Raw genomic sequence first — 20,884 nt, 5'->3', positions numbered from 1 at the left:
CTCCTCCTCCTCCCTCCCCTCTCCTCCTCCTCCTCCTCCCTTCCTCCTCCTCCTCTCCTCTCCTCTCCTCTCCTCTCCTCTCCTCTCCTCTCCTCTCCTCTCCTCTCCTCTCCTCTCCTCTCCTCCTCCTCCCTCCCTCCCTCCTCCTCCCTCCCCTCTCCTCCTCCTCCTCCCTCCCCCTCTCCTCCTCCTCCTCCCTCTCCTCCCTCCTCCTCCCTCCCCTCTCCTCCTCCTCCTCCTCCTCCTCCTCCTCCCCTCTCCTCCTCCTCCTCCTCCCTCCCCTCCTCCTCTCCTCCTCCTCCTCCTCCTCTCTCTCCTCCCTCTCCTCCTCCTCCTCCTCCCCTCTCCTCCTCCTCCTCCCTCTCCTCCTCCTCTCCCTCCTCCTCCTCCTCCTCCCTCTCCTCCTCCTCCCTCCTTCCTCCTCCTCTCCCTCTCCTCCTCCTCCTCCCTCTCCTCCTCCTCCTCCTCCTCCTCTCCCCTCCTCTCCTCCTCCTCCTCTCCTCCCTCCTCCTCCTCCCCCTCTCCTCCTCCTCCCCTCCTCCTCTCCTCCTCTCCTCCTCCTCTCCTCCTCCTCTCCTCTCCTCCTCCTCCTCTCCTCTCCTCTCCTCTCCTCTCCTCTCCTCTCCTCTCCTCCTCTCCTCTCCTCTCCCTCCTCCTCCTCCTCCTCCTCCTCCTCTCCTCCTCCTCCCCTCTCCTCCTCCTCCCTCCCCTCTCCTCCTCCTCCTCCCTCCTCTCCTCCTCCTCCTCCTCCTCCTCCTCCTCCTCCTCCTCTCCTCCTCCTCCTCCTCCTCCTCCTCCTCCCTCCTCCTCCTCCTCTCCTCCCTCTCCTCCCTCTCCTCCCTCTCCTCCTCTCCTCCCTCTCCTCCTCCTCCTCCCTCTCCTCCTCCTCCCTCCTCCTCCCTCCTCCTCCCTCCTCCTCCCTCCTCCTCCTTCCTCCTCCCTCCCCTCTCCTCCTCCTCCTCCTCCTCCTCCTCCCTCTCTCCTCCTCCTCCTCCTCCTCCTCCTCCTCCTCCTCCTCCTCCTCCTCCTCCTCCCTCTCCTCCTCCTCCTCCTCCTCCTCCTCCTCTCTCTCTCCTCCTCCTCCCTCCTCCTCCTCCTCCTCCTCCTCCCTCTCCTCCTCCTCCTCCTCCCTCTCCTCCTCCTCCTCCTCCTCCTCCTCCTCCTCCTCTCCTCCCTCTCCTCCTCCTCCTCCCCTCCTCCTCCTCCCCTCCCCTCCTCCTCCCTCCCCTCCTCCTCCTCCTCCCTCCCCCTCTCCTCCTCCTCCTCCCTCCCCCTCTCCTCCTCCTCCTCCCTCCCCCTTCCTCCTCCTCCTCCCTCCCTCTCCTCCTCCTCTCCTCCCCTCTCCTCCTCCTCCTCCCTCCCCTCTCCTCCTCCCTCCTCCCCTCCCCTCTCCTCCTCCTCCTCCCTCCCCTCTCCTCCTCCTCCTCCCTCCCCTCTCCTCCTCCTCCTCCTCCCTCCCCTCTCCTCCTCCTCCTCCTCCCTCCCCTCTCCTCCTCCCTCTCCTCTCCTCTCCTCTCCTCTCCCCCGTCGCTATAGTATAAATCTTTCCTGAAACCTTTCAAGTTTCACAGCATCATCCTTCTAGTAGGAAGGAGACCAGAGTTATATGCAATGTTCTAAAAGTGCAACATGACCTCCCAACTCCTGTACTCTATGCTCTGACCAATAAAGTCTTTGTTCAGCAACACTTGCTAGGACCTTACCATTAAGTGTATAAGTCCTGCTAAGGTTTGATTTCCCAAAATGCAGCACCTCACATTTATCTGAATTAAATTCCATCTGCCAGTACTCAGCCGTTTGGCCCATCTGATCAAGGTCTCATTGTATTCTGAGGTAACCTCCTTCGCTGTTCACCTCCAATTTTGGTGTCATCTGCAAACTTGCTAACTATATCTACTATGTTCATATCCAAATCACTTCTATAAATGACGAAAAGAAGTGGACCGTGCACCAATCCTTGTGGCATCCCACTGGTCACAGGCCTCCAGTCTGAAAAACAACCCTCCTCCACCATCGCCACCACCCTCTGTCTTTACCTTTTTGAGCCGGTTCTGTATCCAAATGGCTAATTCTCCCTGTATTCCAAGAGATCTAACTTTGCTAACCAGTCTCCGATGGGGACCCTTGTTGAACGCCTGACTGAAGTTCCGTATAGATCATGTCCCATCGCTCTGCCCTCATCAATCCTCTTTTTACTTCTTCAGAAGACTCAATCAAGTTAGTGAAATATGATTTCCCCCACACACAGCCATGTTGACTATCCCTAATCAGTCCTTGCCTTTCCAAATATATGTACATCCTTACACTCTAAGGATTCACTCAATCTCTCCTGTCTATACCTGACATGTGCTTCCTTCTTTTTCTTAATCAAACCCTCAATTTCTCCTATTGTCCAGCAATCCCTACACTTATCAGCCTTTCCTTTCACTCGAACAGGAATATACTGTCTCTGGACTCTTTTTTTTTGGAAGGTTTCCCATTTTTCAGCTGTCCCTTTACCTGCGAACATCTGCTCCCAGTCAGCTTTTGAAAGCTCTTGCCTAATACTGTCAAATTTAGCCTTCCTCAAATTTAGAATTTCACCTATTCAATCAATCACTAATAGTTTTAATATAGAATTATGGTTGCTGGCCCCAAAGTGCTCCCCTACTAGCACCTCAGTCATCTGCCTTGCCTTATTTCCCAAGAGTAGGTCAAGTTTTGCACCTTCTCTAGTAGGTACATCAATATGCTGATTGGGAGAACTTTCTTGTATACATTTAACAAATTCCTCTCCGTCTAAATCCTTAACACTATGGCAGTCCCAGTCTATGTTTGGAAAGTTATTATCCCCTACCATAACTACCTTATTTTTACAGATAACACATCTCCTCACAATTTGTTTCTCAATTTCCTGCTGACAATGGTAATACAATCCCAATAAGATGATCATCCCTTATTTTTTCTCCGTTCCACCCATCCTTCCCTGGATGTATTTCTGGGAGTATCCTCCCTAAGTACAGCTGTAATGCTATGCCTTATCAAAAACGCCACTCTCCCTCCTCTCTTGCCTCCCTTTCTATCCTTCCTGCATTTGTATACAGGAATATCAAGCTGCCAGTCCTGTCCATCCCTTAGCCACGTTTCTGTAATTGCTGTGATATCCCAGCTCCTAACCCTGAGTTCATCTGCCTTCCCTGTTGGGCCCCTTGCATTGAAATAACTGCAGTTTAATTTATCAGTCCTACCTTGTCCCTTTTTATTCTCTGCTTTGTCCCTGCTTGCCCTGAGTGTTCTGCCTCACTACTTTTTCTCAGGTGTACCAGTCTCAGATTGATCTTTCCTCCGTATCTCTTCCCCCCCCCCCCCCTCCGACATCTAATTTAAATTCTCCCGAGCAGCTGTAGCAAATCTTCCTACCAGTATATTAGTCACCTTCCAATTAAGGTGCAATTGATCCTTGTACAAGTCACTTGTACCCCAGAAGAGATTCCAATGATCCAAAAATGTGAATCCTTCTCCCGTACACCAACTCTTTAGCTGCCCATTCATCTGCTCTATTCTCCTATTCCTTCCCTCATTAGCTTGTAGCCGTGGGAGTAATCCAAATATTACTACTCTCGAGGACCTCCTTTTTAAATACCTGCCTAACTATTTATATTATCCCTTCAGAATCTCATCCTTTTCCCTTCCTGTGTTGTTTGTATCAATGTGTACATTGACCTCCTGCTGGGCCCTCTCCCCTTTTGACAATATTCTTCACCCTCTCTGAGGCATCCTTGATCCTGGCACCAGGGTGGCAACATATCATTCTGATTTTTCGCTGCTGGTCGCAGAAACCTTTGTGCCCCTGACTAGAGAGTCCCTTTACACAACACAATTGGTTGCTTGGAACCCGATGTGCCACCTATTACCTTAGAGCCATCTTGATACCAGAAACTTGGCTGTTCGTGTTACGTTGCCCTGAAAGTCCATCACCCCCTACATTTTCCAAAACTGCATACTTGTTTGAAATGGGGATCGCATGTTGGAAGCAGATCAGAGAAGGTTTGCTAGATTAATAATTGGAAAGAGCGATAACCGCTTTATAAAGAAAGATAGACTGGGTCTGTGGCTTGTACAGACATAATGAAAAACTATGATCTTGAAGCAATTTAGTGGATGTTTGAAAGGTTGTTTCCTCCTCTGGAAGAATCTAGAACTGAGGGGTCATGTAAAAAAAAAATAAGATGGCACCCAATTAAAACTGAGATAAGGATCTATTTTTACTCTGGTAAATAACTTAGGAATTCCCTTCCTCAAAAGGCATTGGATGCTGAACCTTTAAGGCAAAGGCAGATTCTTAATTACCATGGGGATGGAAGATTATCTGAGAGATGCTGGAATGTTGAGTTCAGGTTTAAAATCAGATCAGCTATGATCTTATTGAACGATGAAGTAGGCTTGAAGGGCTGAATGAAAAGACCCTTTTTTAAATTCCTTGCTTTTATGTGCAGTTTGGTTCAGTTCCTGAACAGTGAGTACAATGGTTACAAGAGCAAATCCAAAACTGGAAATTCTGTGACAAGTAACCTGCCATTTGACTTTCCAAACCATGTCCACCATTTTACAAGTACAAATCTTGAGTTTTGGAATGCACTCAACTTGCCAGCATAGCATACAACTCGAAGCTTCATACCCTCCAAGATAAAACCGCTGGTTTCATTGACAATCCATCCACCATTTTTAACATGTGATTCTCTCCATCACTGTACAGATGTACTGTAGCAAGTTACCAAGGGTCCTTCTGACAACACCACATTCCAAACCTGGATCTCTACCAATTTAGAAGGACAATGACAGCAGATACATGGGTGTGCCACTATCTAAGGGGCTGGCTTGGATCAGAGGTGCCGTCCCATAGCCACTTCATAAATTGAAAAATGTGCTGGAAAAACACAGCAGGCCAGGCAGCATCCGAGGAGCAGGAGAATCGACATTTCGGGCATAAGTCCTTCTTCAGGAATCGATTCTCCTGCTCCTCTGATGCTGCCTGGCCTGCTGTGTTTGTCCAGCACCACATTTTTCAACTCTGGTCTCCAGCATCTGCAGTGCTCACTTTCTCCCACTCCATAAATACAGATTACTGCAGAGGAAACAAAAGATGAACTTTGTCCTAACCCTGTCTCAAGTATTTCTTTTTATAATTTGTTTAAAAATTGGCACTGAATAGAGGCAACGTAGACTCATTTCACTGTATTTTCATAAATACAAGTGACAATATATTGCAGTTCTGTCCTACTCTTTAGAGTTCCCCTTCAAACCATAAACCATCTTATCTTGGGATTAATTCATTGTGTTCCCTCATTGTTGCAGGGTATATATCTTGGAACTCCTTTCCTAGCAGCAGTGTAGGTGTAATTGCACCACAGACTGCAGTGATTCAAACAGGTGATGATTAACTCACCTACATTAATATGTAGCTAATATGTTAGCCTAGTCAGTGATGCCTCTGTGCCATAAAATTACAACCACTCTAGATCACCCCTGCGATGGACTAAGGGACTGTCGAACAACTAACAAACATCCTATTTGAGGAGTTGTCTGAGTGGGGGTAGATGCAGTTCCAAATGGAGGACTATATCTGTTTGTAGATCCGTCCTGCTCCTAACTTGCAACCTAAATTTTAAAACTCCAATATAAAGTTTACTATTTAGCAGTCCATATCCTTCCAGGAGGGACAGTTGTAACATATGAACAGCCTCCTGTGGTGATGCTCTCCTTTTAACAAAGTTACGTTGCCCTTGGTGGTGGTTTCAGGAGGTTGTAAAGACACATGCTCCAAAATGTCTAGGTTTTCATGGGTTTTAGGACCAGCCTGCTTATAGCTAACGGATACTGCCTCCACCACAAAGCTTTAAAGTTTTAAAAAAAAAAAAAATATTGTCCAATGAAAGAGGAGTGGCCAGTTCTTCCAGCTCGGCTTTTCTCTGGTTTGATTTGGTTTTGGCAGTCAGGCAGAGTTTGAAGCTGCTGGACCCAAAAAAAGCACAGCACAATAGCACATGAAATTGAGTGCCTATTAGTGCTGGATCAAGAAGAAATAGCGCGTAAAATTTAACTATGTTGAAATAGCCTGGATGAAACTTTTTCAGCATTAGATATTGAAGTTGTGTAGAGTTGTAAAGTGTTAAATTAAAAACGGATAATACAGTTTGACCATAACTTCCTCCAATTGTATTATGACCAACTGAGGCCACAGCTGCCTGCAGTAATAACTGACAATACATCGAGAAGACATTTTGAAGATAAAAGCCATGCAGTTGATTTCCTTATTGGGCCAGACTGCAGTGTTTTGGGAATGAAAAGGTGGACTTTTGAAATTTGAAAGGAAAAGTATATAGTATTTGAATACTGGAATTTTAAATTTATAACCAGTGTTAGGAGGCACTTAATCTCACATCATATGCATGAAATGGACTTGACTTCCAGAAAATCTTGGGACCATTTTATAGCTTGCAGTGGAATAAATTTAGGATCATTCTAGGTGGATGGGGTTGAATGGCCTTTCTCATCTAAACTTAGTTCGTGATTATACTGAACTTTCTATGTACAGGCTTTAACGATTGATTATGGGTCAGTTTGCCATATTTTCAGGACACGTTTTGTCAAATTATTAATCCTCTTCCATAAATGACCTCAGTAGAATTCCTAACATACTTGATTTATTTTGTTTTGCTTCCAACTCATGTCAGCTTTTGAAAAGCTACAATATAGTAAAGTAAAAGCTTTCTGGTGGAATAAGGAGCATATATGTAATTCTGATTTTAGAGGCAATGTTCTTACAGATCAGTTGCTCTGCCTGAGAGTTTGTTTGCCTTTTTCTATTGCTGTTAAACTTTTAGATAGTGTAACCGCTTGGTTTGGCACAGATATGAAAACTGGTACAATTGTCTTGTCCCTTTTCCTCTTTGAATATACAAACCAAATAATAAATACATGACAGATTACGGGTTGAATTGACTTGTAAAACGCAAGGTGGAGATTGATCCTGTAAATTGGTGAAATGTATTCCTTTTGTGTACTAAATTTATTTTATTAGTTATACAATGGAATTGAAATCATTGTATAACTAATTGAATTCATCTAATAACAAGCTGAGCATGGACCTGTCATGTTGGGTGGCAATATGGGTACTAGTTTCAGTTTGCTTAATTTGCAAGGGGGGATTAATTCAGGATAAAAATTGAAAAATGATGCAATTACTCAGGTTAGGTATCCTGGAGAAATATGCTTCAAACAATTACCTCTTTCACCCTAGCATCTTGAGAGCTTCTTCGGAAATAAAGTCATTAAGTTTGTAATCTTCATTCTATTTTACAAGGTTGAATTGTCTTTGTAAACTCTGATCTTCTATTCACAAAAAGCACTTTGCCTGAAATATTGCTAGGAACAATTGCAAGTTTTGCATTGTTTCTAATTAATGTTAATTTATTCAGCTTTCATCTGATCCAAAAGGAACGCAAAGGCTTGAGTGGATGCTCAATCTGGAACACAAGCAGAAATTGCTGGAGAACCCCAGCAGGTCTGGTAAATTCTTCAGAACTGAGTTCGTTGGACCTAACAACTGATTCTGCTTTCTCCTCGCAGATGCTGCTTGACTTGCTGAGATTCCTAAGCAATTTCTGTTTTTGTACCTTTTTTAGCCACAATTTCTATTTTTTATGAACATACTTTGCATATTTTAAGTTAGTGATCTGGACCTAGGCCATTTCTGGCTTTCCAATGATTTGCAGTCCTAATTCATTTTTTCTGAAAGAAGTGAGAACAGGATTTTTTTTAAAAAAACAATATATTTTGGTGGTCAACTTAGGAAAAAAGTTAAAGTATATCTGCGTAGAAGTTTTAAAAACATTTTAAACATTTAATTTCTTGCTGTTTACTTATTTCTTGCAGTAGAAATCCAAGGTGACTGGTTCAATTTAACAAGAAAAATTGAAATGGATCAAGCTAGTTCAGTAAGTGAAGCTGTTGGCTCACCATTTAAAAGCTAGTCTGAGGAAATATGATGACTTTACTGATTTTAGCATATCCAGTGTGCTAGTACTTCTGAAGTGTAGTGAATTCTTAACTATATCTGAAGTCTAGCAAGCCCTCAATGACCTGTTCCATTTTATGTAGTGTCTTTAAGTGGCTGTACAGGAATGTCATCAAAGTTTGACAACCACTGGAAGAAGCTTTGTCAGGGATGGTGTTTAAGGAATGTGTTAAAGGAGAAAGAAGTAGAGAGATGTAGGAGGGAAATCTAAAGCTGCAGGTCTGGACAGCTGAATATGCTGCCAGTAGTAGAGCGATTTAAATTCATAGATTTAATGTTAAAATTTGAACAGTGCACAGATCCTTGAGTTGGAGGATCCACTGCATTGTAGCTTCTAACAGTGGTTCAAGAAGTTGCCCTCTAGCACTTGCTTCTCAATTAGGGATTAATATGAAATGCTGGCTTTGCCAGGAGTACTTGTGTTTTATAACTAAATGTTTTATAAATTTCAGGCCAAGCTGGGAATGATAAAAGTGCCACATAGCACCACCCAGTGGCTAGCATGTGAATCTTTAAGCTACTCGAAATTAGTTTTTTTAACACTGCATTTAAGTAAATATCTTTTAATACATAGGAGTCACTATGGTTGTGTGACCAAAGCATTGTCTAAAATTTTACCAAAGTTTTATGTTGAGAAGCATAAATCTATTGAAGGCATTGTAGACAGTATTAACATTATTGAATGATTTTAATTTAACAAATGTCCACTATAGTACGTAAGTAGTGCAACATGATAGAACAACTGAAGTATTATTGCTCTGAAGCTGGAGCAAAGAATCTACTGAAATATTTAAATTAGAAATCTACTTGTTTAATTAGGGTGGCTCAGTGGTTAACATTTGCCTCAGTGCCAGAGACACAGGTTCAATTCCAGCCACTGGCAATTGACAATATGGAGTTCACGCTTTCTCCCTGTGTCTGCATGGTTTTCCTCCAGGTGCTCCAGTTTCTCGTCATGGTCCAAAAATGTGCAGGTTAGGTGCATTGGCCATGCTAAATTGCTCAGTGTTCAGAATTCTGTAGGTTAGATGGATTAGCCATGGGAATTGCAGGGCTATAGGGATAGGCCAGGGAGGGTTCTGGGTGGGATACTCTTCAGATGGTTGGTGTGGACTTGTTGGGCTGAATGGCCAATACAGTTGGGTTTCCATACTGTAGCGATTCTGTGGATTCTATATTTTTAAATGTTGCAAAATGCATTTATCATAGGCAAAGTGTTATCTTTTGGTGTTTGGTCAACTGAAGATAATGGCATTTCAGAGTCAGGATTGTAAATCGGAGATGATCATAGCTAACTGGGCTGGAGTGATTTCCACACTCCCAGCTGTGTTAATGAAACTTTGGTTTGTAATGAACACCACAAAGTGTAACTAGCGATTGCATAGAGGCATTCATGGTGCCAAGGAAGGCAGTGAAACAACATGGTGCAGCCTCCCTCCACATCAACATCCTGTAAACTGAGGTGCCAAGCAGTTAAGGTTTTTTTAAAATTAGATGAGATTCCTTACAATGTGGAAACAAGCCCTTCAGCCCAACCAGTCCACACCAACCCTCTGAAGAGTAACCCACCCAGACCCATTTCCCTCTGACTAATGCACCTAACACCTATGGGCAATTTAGCATGGCCAATTCACCTGACCTGCACATCTTTGGATTGTGGGAGGAAACCAGAGCACCCAGAGGAAACCCACATAGACACGGGGAGATTGTGCAAACTCCACACAAATAGTTGCCCGAGGCTGGAATCGAATCCGTGTTCCTGACGCTGTGAGGCAGCAGTGCTAACCACTAAGCCACCGTTATCTGAAACTATTACCTTTTGCTTTTTTGTGGCAGAGTCCACAAATCATTGGATGTCAGCCATCTCCAAACCTATTTCACCACAGTGCTAGTTTGTCATTAAGAACCCGAAAGATGGCTTAAAAAGAAAGAGGCAGGTGTGTGTTGATTAACTATAACTATAATACAAATTTGTATACAAATTTTAGAGTCACTTTTATTTTGCAAATTCTTTGGCTAGGAAAGCATAGTACTTGCAGTACTTCAACTTGTACGTCTGAAGAAACAGTTTTTAGTTGACCTGTTAAGACGTACCTCCAGGATAGATCTTGAACCTAGGCATTCTGGACAGGCAGGGACAATAATACAGCACCACAAGAACCCAAGATCCAGTTTTGATAGGTTTCCATAAGAATTGATATTAATTTAAATTGATTTTAGGTATGATTTTTCTGAACACTTTTTTTAAGCGGAGGCATAATGTACACTTATCTGAATAAATTAAATTTTGCAGCTGCGACAAATATTTACATGAATAAAATTCCTAATTATTCATCCTAGATCTATAAAATGTTTTTGTGTGTGGGGAATGAGCTGCTAGAGGAAGTGGTGGAGGCTGATACAATTACAACATTTAAAAGGCATTTCGATGGCTATATGAATGGGATGGGTTCAAAGAGATATGGGCTGAAAATGTGTTGCTGGAAAAGCGCAGCAGGTCAGGCAGCATCCAAGGAGCAGGAGAATCGACATTTCGGGCACGAGCCCTTCTTCAGGGCTCCTGCTCCTTGGATGCTGCCTGACCTGCGCTTTTCCAGCAACACATTTTCAGCTCTGATCTCCAGCATCTCCAGTCCTCACTTTCTCCTCAGAGATATGGACCAAGTGTGGCAAATGGGACTAGTTAATTTAGAATATCTGGTTGGCATGGTGGAGTTGGACCAAAGGTCTGTTTCTGTGCTGTACAGCTCTGATTTGAAGGTTACTTGTGTTGTTCATAAGATAATGCTAGATTTTTCACCTCATTTGCAGCTTTGATTTGTTGGCATTAGCATTTCTAATGCCTTCCATCACTGTCTAAAAATTCACTGTATTCAATTAATTTGAAATTCTGCCAGCTGCACTTCTGTTTTTTTTTCTCTCAGGAAATCTTCCATTGTCATTTCATTTTTTTTATGTCCTATTCTAAATCCTTGCACAAATTCTGTTTCCTTCCTCTGGAATACTTTCTAGTCTTACCTTGTGTCCTTCCTCTCATAGTCTAGTCTGCTCTTTAAAGTTTATGGACACTTCAGTTATCACTAGCAGGGTCTTCTGTCTACTCTTGGCACATTTCAACATGTTTTCCAAAATTCTCTGTTTCATACCTACTTAACAAAAGCTTACTTTTTAAAATTTTGCATCCTTGGCCATGTCTTATCTCCTACGTTTTGGTTAGATCCTGTGAGAAACAAAGCTCACGTACCAGTAAATTTCAGTCAGTCAAATTCTGAAGCTGCGAATTTTATTGAAACTTACTTGCAAGACTGGTGGCTAACAAGTAGGCACACCGATCCAAAAATTTCTTTGCAGTTTATACAGTTTGAGTCTCTCTCGGTACTTCCCCGTTTACTTCATTGGCCTAGTATATCACATGTCAAACCTATACTATTCCTTATTGTATTCTGCCCCTGCCTAGCTGTGCTCTGCCCTTGTTTACTTCTCCCACTACTCTAAGCCTGGCGCCCCTCACTCTTATTTGTTTTATCCCTTATTTGCAACTAACTTGGCTTGTTCTGGTGCCTACGTGAGGGCAATCTGCTGAGCTGAGTGTTCTTTTTCCTCCTTTTATCTACTTGTCCACAACACATTCCATTGTTACTCATCCTAATCTTAACTTTTGCATGCAGGTTTTAGCTAACTCAGCTCTTTGTAACTTCAGCTCTTTGCTGAAACAATTATACAATTGTGTAAGATAGTTCGTCGCCTTGCAGAAGCAATTATAGCTGCAGGAGATAAGACATGGCCAAGGATGCAAAATTTTAAAAAGTAAGCTTTTGTTAAGTGGTAGGTATGAAACAGAGAATTTTGGAAAACATGTTGAAATGTGCCAAGAGTAGACAGAAGACCCTGCTAGTGATAACTGAAGTGTCCATAAACTTTAAAGAGCAGACTAGACTATGAGAGGAAGGACACCAGGTAAGACTAGAAAGTATTCCAGAGGAAGGAAACAGAATTTGTGCAAGGATTTAGAATAGGACCTACTTTTCGCAATCCTCAACAGAAAGGCACACCAATATTGTTATATTGCAGATTCCATATAAAGCTGAAAATGTGTTGCTGGAAAAGCGCAGCAGGTCAGGCAGCGTCCAAGGAGCAGGAGATGCTGTCTGACCTGCGCTTTTCCAGCAACACATTTTCAGCTCTGATCTCCAGCATCTGCAGTCCTCACTTTCTCCTAGAAGATTCCATATAAAATTTGGCAATGTATACACTGTTATTGTCATCAGTGACAGACATATAAGAGAAACTAAAGCTGATTCTGATTGATAGCAAAAGCATATCACACTGAGCTGGCCAAAAATGCTGTGTTCTGTAGCTGAAGTAATTTGAGCGATACACTCCACAGCAGAGTGGAAGAATTGAAAAGTAATCAGTTCATGAAGGAAGTTAGGATCATAGAATCGCCAAATAAAAGCAGAAAAAAAAATTGTGTTCCTGACTTGACTGTTCTGGTTTAAACAATTTTAAGTTCCAGAATATTCATCATAGGAGCATCATAGATTAAACAATTAAAGAAATATGGACCTTTTGATATGAACACTGGATGATTTGACCAGATTCAGTTTACACCACTTTTTTTTTTAAAAATGTACAGAAAAATTCAAATAAGCTGTGTGGGTACTCTCCAGTTGCCCGTAGGTGCAATTAACAAAAATTGCATCTTTCTAAACTACATCTGAAATAATTTGCTTCAGATGAGAATAAAGGACTTGAGAATGTTGTGAACAAATATTTAATATATATTAGTAAACTGTGCTCATGGTAATTCCCAGTCAATACTCTACCATTTCACTTTTTTGTTATCAATATTCCCAGTATGGCAGGAAATGGTGAACTGTCGTTTGATAAGTGTTCAATGTGTCTCAATGGTTGAGTGACATGGTGCATAAAATGATGGCTTTTAAGGACAGTTTGCAGTGTCTGTTCTCCTGAACAAACTTCTGAAACTTATCAGATGTAACTCATTAGCCTTGTCATTGTTAATTATGTCACATTACACAACCTGTGAACAAAGGCATCTCTAGGTAGTGGCAACCACAGAAAATTGAATTTTATATCCAGTTTTAAAGAGAAGATTGGGTCTGAAATTGGTAGTTCAACAGCTGATTTTAAAATTCTTTTGGTTATGTCGGTTGATGGAGATTAGATTGTTTTTCTTTTTCAACCATGGCTTACTTGGAGCATTCAGGATGAGTCATTTTGTGTTTTGTCTGGCTTGCTAGCTTTCTGACTTAGCATTGAATGTGTCCCTTGTGCCTGTAATACAGAGGTTAGTACAGAGCTTCACAGTATGTTAATGATTGAATCCAGGCGAAAAAAGTGGGCATCTTAGCCCATAGCATAGGAGAATTTCAGTCCAACTGCTGCACTCCAGAAGACACTTGCAGCTGACTTTTTAAACCTCTGTTCTTGTGTATTCGTCAAAGGGTAAAATGCATTGTGGAATGTAATACATAGGTGGTGTGCTTTTGAGCAGGGGGTTGTCAGCCTGTTGTTTTTGTAGTATCAAGGGAGCATAGTTCAGTGTGTTTTGACTCTGCTTATCTGACGATGCTGCTCCTTTAATAAGGTTATTTTGTCCTTGGTTTTTTTCTGAGAGGGATCGTAAAGGCAGAGGTACTGAAATGTCTGAACTGGCTACTTTAATAGTGGCTAACAGATGCTTCCTTAGTCAACAATCAGAAAAGGCTTTCAGGTTCTTTTAAACACTTGTATAATGAAAGGGGAGTGGCCAGTTCTCCCAGTTCAGGGTTTTTCGTAGTTTTGGGTTGGTTTTAGCTGGGGACTCAAAGAAACAGCTCCATGCTGATCCTCTCTCTGACATCTCTCTCCTGTAACAACCTTGTTTGAATTTACCTTCTTACCAGGAATGTTGCAGGAAATCGGAACAGCTGTTTTGAGTTTTCATGTCAGTTGGGTTTTCAAATAGTTATACTACTCTAAATCTGGTTTTCTTTTGTTCGCTTAAATAAATTTTCATTTCAAACTGAGTGATTTGACCAGCTGCATCACTCCTGGAATATCCACCTTAAACCTGCTTAAAACGTTAGGGTCGAGGCTCTCTTGAAATATTTTGAGGGGGTCTGTTTTGGTCCATAACACTGTTTGAAGTTCCTTCACACTTTTTTAGGGGTGACATGGTGGCTCACTGATTAGCACTGTTGCCTCACAGTACCAGGAACCCAGGTTCGTTTCCAGCCTCTGACAACTGTGTGGAGTGTGCATATTCTCGACCGTGTCTGATTAGGTTTCCTCCCACAGTCCAAAGATGTGTAAGTTAGATGGATTGGCCATAGGAAATGCAGGGTTACGGAGATGGAGTAGGGATGGCCTGGGTGAGATGCTCTTTGGAGGGTCAGTGTGGGTTCTGGGCTGAATGGCCTCCTTCCACGCTGTAGGGATTCTTTGATTACACAGGGCTGTCTCTAGACAGTCAATGAATTTGCGTCCATTCATTTTTGATTGTATCAGCCCTCTTGTAAAATTCATATTTTGAAATTACAAGCTAAAGATGGCCATAGTACTTCTGACCTGTGATCATGACAGTTGCCCTTGTTTTAGGGCATGCATGAGCATGAAAGTTGAGGTGGCTGGGGTGAACTAGCATGCTAGGCTAAGAAATGGGTCATGGGATGCAGTGCCAGATAATTAAGGGAGCTATTGGAAAAATGCTCAGAATAAGCATATTGCTATTTCAAAAAGCTTCTAAAGAAGGTTGTGATAGGGGACCCTCTAGTCAGAGGCACAGACAGATGTTTCTGTGGCCAACAACGTGAAATCAGGATGGTATGTTGCTTCCCTGGTGCCAGTATCAATTATGAGTGCAGAATATCCTCAAAGGGGAGAGGTGCCAGCCAGAGGTCCTTGTACACATTTGGAACTAACAACTTAAGAAGGGAAAAGGATGAGATTCTGAAGGGAGAATATAAGAAGTTAGGCAGGAATTTAAAAAGGAGTTCCTCAAGGGTAGTTACTCTGGGGGCTGTGTGCTAGTGAGGGTAAGAATATGAGGATAGATCAGATAAATGTGTGGCTGAAGAGCTGGTACAGGGGAGAAAGGTTCACCTGCATAATGCACCTGAATTGGAAGGGGACTAATAGACTGACAGGGAGATTTGCTAGAGCAGCTTTAGAGGATTTAAACTAGTAAGGTGGGACCCAGGAAAATAATGAAGAAAAAGATCAGTTGGCAAAAGAAGCAAGTCAAACAGGGCAGGCATGAATAAAGCAGACAATGAGGTAGGACTGATGTCTTTGAAATAAATGCAGTTTACCTAATGGGAAAGGCAGGTGAACTCAGGGTATGGTTAGGAACATGGGACTGTTCACAAAACTGTTGACTTTTCCTAATCAACTTATTCCTTGCTAGAGGATTTATAAATCCGATTTCTTGTAACCTTTTCCAACACTTTACCCACAACCAAACTAAGGCTCACAGGTCTATATTTTCCAGGGTTGTCTCTACCCGTGTTTCCCCCCCGCCCTCCCCCCTTTCTTGAACAATAGAACAACATTTGCTATCCACGAGTCTTCTGGCACTATGCCTGTAGATAATGACAAAGTAAATGTCAAAGGCTTTGCAATCTCCTCCCTGGCTTCCCAGAGAATCGCAAGATAAATCCTATCTGGACAAGGGGATTTATCTATATTCACACTTTCTGGAAACTTGCCTCCTTATGCACCTCAATCCCATCTCGTCTAGTAGCGTGTATCTCTGTATTCTCCTTGACCACATTGTATCTTTTTTTCTCTAGTGTGAATACTGATAAAAAGTATTCATTTCACACTTCCCCTATCTCCTCTGACTCCATGCACAACTTCCCACTACTATTCTTGATTGACTCTAATCTTACTCTAGTCATTCGTTTATTCCTGACATACCTATAGCAAACCTTAAGGTTTTCCTTGATCCTATCTGCCAACGACTGCTCATGTCCCCTCCTGGCTCCCCTTGGCGCTCTCTTTAGGTCTTTCCTGGCAAACTTGTAACACTCAAATTCCTTTCCCTTGTGGTTGCAATTTCTCTAACTGATGGAGAGTCAAACCGAAGGTCCAATTCCAGACAGACTTCAACCTTCATCTTAAAAGAAATGGCTAATAAGCTCATAGATGCATTGATTTTATGCTTCAGTTAGAGTCTGGTTGAGACCTGATCTCTTAACTGTATGCAATTTTTCTCTCCTGTTAAAGAGTGGATGTATATGCCTTGGAGGCTGCTCTGAGAAAGTTTACTAGGTTGGTAACAAGTTGCTTGTGAATCTGCACAGGGCTGGCATTATCTGTGGATTTCTGAAGAAAGGTTACTGGATCCAAAACCACTAATTCTGCATTTTCTCCACAGATTCTGCCAGTATCTGCAGTTACTTGTTTTAATTTACTAGATTGATACCTGGAATTAGGGAAAGATTCTTGCTTTCTACCCTGTCTGTATCCCTCATCATTTTGTAGACTCCAATCAGGTCCCCCCTCAACCTCTCTTTCTAATGAAAATAATCCTAATCTACTCAACCCTCTTCATAACTAGCGCTCTCCCTACTAGGCAATATCCTGGTGAACGTCCTCTGCACCCTGTCCAAAGCATCCACATCCTTTTTGGTAATGTGGCGACCAGAACTGTACGCAGTATTCAAAAGGTGGAAGGTGCTGTAAAAAGAGCCTTTAGTGAGTTGCTGCAGTATATCTTTTATATCTTATGCCCTTCTGCCACTTAGTGTTAGGAGTAGTGAATATTTATAGAACATAGAACATAGAAGAATACAGCGCAGTACAGGCCCTTCGGCCCTCGATGTTGCGCCGATCCAAGCCCACCTAACCTACACTAGCCCACTATCCTCCATATGCCTATCCAATGCCCGCTTAAATGCCCATAATGAGGGAGAGTCCACCACTGCTACTGGCAGGGCATTCCACGAACTCACGACTCGCTGAGTAAAGAACCTACCCCTAACATCTGTCCTATACCTACCCCTCCTTAATTTAAAGCTATGCCCCCTTGTAATAGCTGACTCCATACGTGGAAAAAGATTCTCACTGTCGACCCTATCTAAACCCCTAATCACCTTGTACACCTCTATCAAGTCACCCCTAAACCTTCTTTTCTCCAATGAAAACAACCCCAAGTGCCTCAGCCTTTCCTTATACGATCTTTCTACCATACCAGGCAACATCCTGGTAAACTGCCTCTGCACCCGTTCCAGTGCCTCCACATCCTTCCTATAGTATGGCGACCAAAACTGCACACAATACTCCAGATGCGGCCGCACCAGAGTCTTATACAACTGCAGCATGACCTCAGGACTCCGGAACTCAATTCCTCTACCAATAAAAGCTAGTACGCCATATGCCTTCTTCACCGCACTATTTACCTGGGTGGCAACTTTCATGTTGGTAGGTGGGCTGTTGGGACTACTTTGTCTTGAATGATGACCAATTCTTTGTTTTGGTGGGTGTTAAAACCACAGTGCCATTTGAGTGTCATGGAGATAAGATTGATTTGTCTCGTGTTTAAAATGGTTATTGTCTGGCACAAGTGTTACCTCCGTTTCTCAGCCGAAGGTTGAAAGTTGTCCACATCTTAACGGCATGGATTGTTTTCCTACCTGAAGTGTGAAATGGAACTGAACATTCCAATCATCAGTTAGCATCCACACAGCTAAGATGACTGGGTCTAGGCCCAAAGAACTGTGTACTGGAACTAAAATGGTCGGCCTCCAAAATCATCAGCTATCCTTCTTTGTACTAAGTACGGCTCCAATCCATAGAGTGGTCTACCTTTTGATTCTCAATTTGATTTCCATGTTGTCTGATCTTCTTGATGCCACTTGATCAAATGTTGCCTTGATGTCAGGGTAGTCACTCTGTCCTCCCTCTTCTTGGTAGGTAAATCCAGTATAGCCACTGGCCACAATATTACTTATGCAGACACTGATTGGAGATATGCACATTTTATGCCCATTCTTTTATTAAAGATGTTAACTACTTCATGGAGTGTTTTTTTTTCTATTATCAGATGCCTTCATCTGAGACTTTGCCATTTGAGCAAGCCTAGTCAGAGTTGTACAGAATGGAAACCAACCATTCTGTTCAACTCCTCCATGCCAACCAGATATCCTAAACTGATCTCGTCCCATTTGCCAGCATTTGGCCCATCTCCCTTTAATCCCTTCCTATTCATGTATCCGTGAATAAATGTTGTAATTGTACACACCTGCACTGTCAACTCATTCGTTACTTACGCCACCCTCATGCGTCAGTATATGACTTGAACACTATTGTGGGTTTGATCTCCATTATGGCAGTTAGATACATTTTTCCATGATGGAATTCTAGTGTAGTACTGATGACTTATTGCATTGTCATACTTTTGTATCCGTGGCACTATTTGAAGAGCTGTATGAACTTTGTGTCTTGGTCAAATCTCCTGATCAGCATTTGTCAGTCAAAATTGTTCAATTATTCACTGTTTGTGGAACTGTGCTGTGTATCAATTATTTGCTATTTTTACCTACTGCATATGGCCAAATCATATTTACTCATTATCCCTGTATTTACTGACTACTTCACTCCCTCCCTTTTTAAGCTTCTCAATTTTTGAATTCATATCTTGTTTTAAATCCTTCAGTGAGTTTATCCCTGTCTTCTGCAGACTCCTGTTAACTTGCAAACCTCCAGGATAACCACACTGATCCAGGCCTCTCTGCATTCACGTATATCCTTTACTATGCTGCTTAAAACTGACGTACCTCCCTGGTATCTTTGTGGCTTCATGTTTAATAACTATCTTGATAAAGGTACTGTATAAATTTAAATCATAACACTAGGCTGGTACAGCAATTCAGTATTTCCCATTACTGACATCATTGTCATATATGCATTTGTTGAGCCCTCAGGATGCCTTGTCACTCTGATTCTAATACTTCACTGTCTTGCCCTACCTGCTCCCTGCCTCACGTGCCGCAAGTCAAGAGGGATAACTAATACGTGAGGGGCAGACAATGAAATGTCTGAATTTGATCAGCACCATCTTCATTGCATTCCTGGTGAAGGGCTTCTGCCCAAGCTGTCGACGATGATGCTTCTCAGAAGCAGCCTGACCTGCTGTGCTTTACAAGCACCACACTTTTTGACTCTCGCCAGCTTCATCGCAAACAGCTACCTGGGACATCACTGAGATTACAGGCACGTCAACCTCATGCACGTTAAGTGCATAGTCTGCTTTTGTGGCAGCAAATGTAACCAATAAAAATGTGCATTGGGAAGTACTGGACAGAGGATATGAATAAATGTCAATTTGCCAAATGTGCATACTTTTTTCTTAACCGCTGGTTCAAACTCTATCTTCTAATTTAAGTCTCAATTAGACTATAACCAGTATTGTGATTTTTGACCTAGTCCAACATCGGCACCTCCACTAGGTGGATAAAGCTGAGCTATTCAGGAACTACTCGGCTGCAACAATGAGATTGTTAGTGCTAACCACTTGTGAAAATCCATATTTCAATGTTGGTTCTGTCACTAGAAAAGTCACAGTGGAGAAACATCAACCTATTCTTTCACCATCTATAATGATCTGAGGTGACAGTTCAATAGTTACAGAATAAATTAGGTAAGATGCGAATCAGGACAGTTTTAAACTGATGAATCAAAAGGACGATGAATGGCGGAGTAATTGGCAACAGTCCACCTAATTGAGTTGGTTTCCCTGCTTTTATTTGATGGTCTGATTAAAATAGACAATGGAGATTTCTTGAAGGTCGACTTTTATTTGGACTAGCAGCTGTACTTTTTTCCCTGGAGCGTCGGAGGCTGAGGGGTGACCTTATAGAGGTTTACAAAATTGAGGGGCATGGATAGGATAAATAGGCAAAGTCTTTTCCCTGGGGTCGGGGAGTCCAGAACTATAGGTTTAGGGTGAGAGGGGAAAGATATATAAAAGAGACCCAAGAGGCCACTTTTTCACGCTGAGGGTGGTACGTGTATGGAATGAGCTGCCAGAGGATGTGGTGGAGGCGGTACAATTGCAACATTTGGATGGATATATGAATAGGAAGGGTTTGGAGGGATATGGGCTGGGTACTGGCAGGTGGGACTAGATTGGGTTGGGATATCTGGTCGGCGTGATGGGTTGGACTGAAGGGTCTGTTTCCGTGCTGTACATCTCTATATGACTATATGTAGCTGCTGATCCAAGAATCCAGTGGTATAACTAGGCTTTTTTCCTTTTGTTCTTGGATGTTTTGAGTTTGACTGATTTTTTGGGAGGGTATGTTCTAGCGAATAGAGTATTATCAGCTATCAAAAACTGCATTGAGCTTCCTATGCACTGTTCTCATTGATCTGTTCTGGTGAATCAATTTTATTATAATTTGATCACAATTGGGCTAATGTGGAAATTTTTGATTTATGTTCTGAGAAGGACATTGAAACATTGGAAGTAATGGAACACCGTTTTATTAGGTAGATAACATAAACTATATAACAAAGGCTCACAGATTTCAACTGACTGAGAATGAAAAAAGTGTAGTTTGAAGTGATAATTCTGTTCAGAGTTTCACATGAATGGGATGGTGGGGCGACTGAACAGGGCGAAGAATAATGAACATTTCAGGTTTTCAGATAATTAAAAACTTGACGTTTACTTAAATTTTTCTTTATACCCTCAAGCTTGTAATGTTTTTTGAATTTCTGTGCACATTTTGGGAAACGAAAGTAATCAGAACTGTACCATAAAGATGACCCCTCAATCTGAAACTGTATCATAAAGGATATGTTGCATTGCTTTGATTC

General features: G+C 42.4%; 1 protein-coding gene across 26 annotated transcripts in view; it reads left to right on the top strand.

Moving 5' to 3' along the window:
• The window catches only part of LOC122542270 (activating transcription factor 7-interacting protein 1-like), a 191,431-nt gene that overhangs the window by 66,811 nt on the left and 103,736 nt on the right, over positions 1 to 20,884 (top strand). Inside the window, exon 3 of one of the 26 annotated variants that reach the window (XM_087978324.1) lies at positions 7,915 to 7,976. The exons of 24 other annotated variants lie outside the window; for them this stretch is intronic. The gene's annotated coding sequence lies outside the window, so the exon portion shown is untranslated. Of the gene's footprint in view, positions 1 to 7,914; positions 7,977 to 18,748; positions 18,889 to 20,884 lie in introns of those variants that run through there. One more of the 26 variants, XM_087978325.1, reaches the window with a different exon arrangement.

The sequence above is a fragment of the Chiloscyllium plagiosum genome, unplaced genomic scaffold (assembly GCF_037043375.1).
Source record: "Chiloscyllium plagiosum isolate Xiang-an unplaced genomic scaffold, Cpla_swu_hap1 HiC_scaffold_33, whole genome shotgun sequence".
In the NCBI taxonomy this organism is placed as follows: domain Eukaryota; kingdom Metazoa; phylum Chordata; class Chondrichthyes; order Orectolobiformes; family Hemiscylliidae; genus Chiloscyllium; species Chiloscyllium plagiosum.
This window is presented reverse-complemented; position numbering and strand designations above follow the sequence as displayed.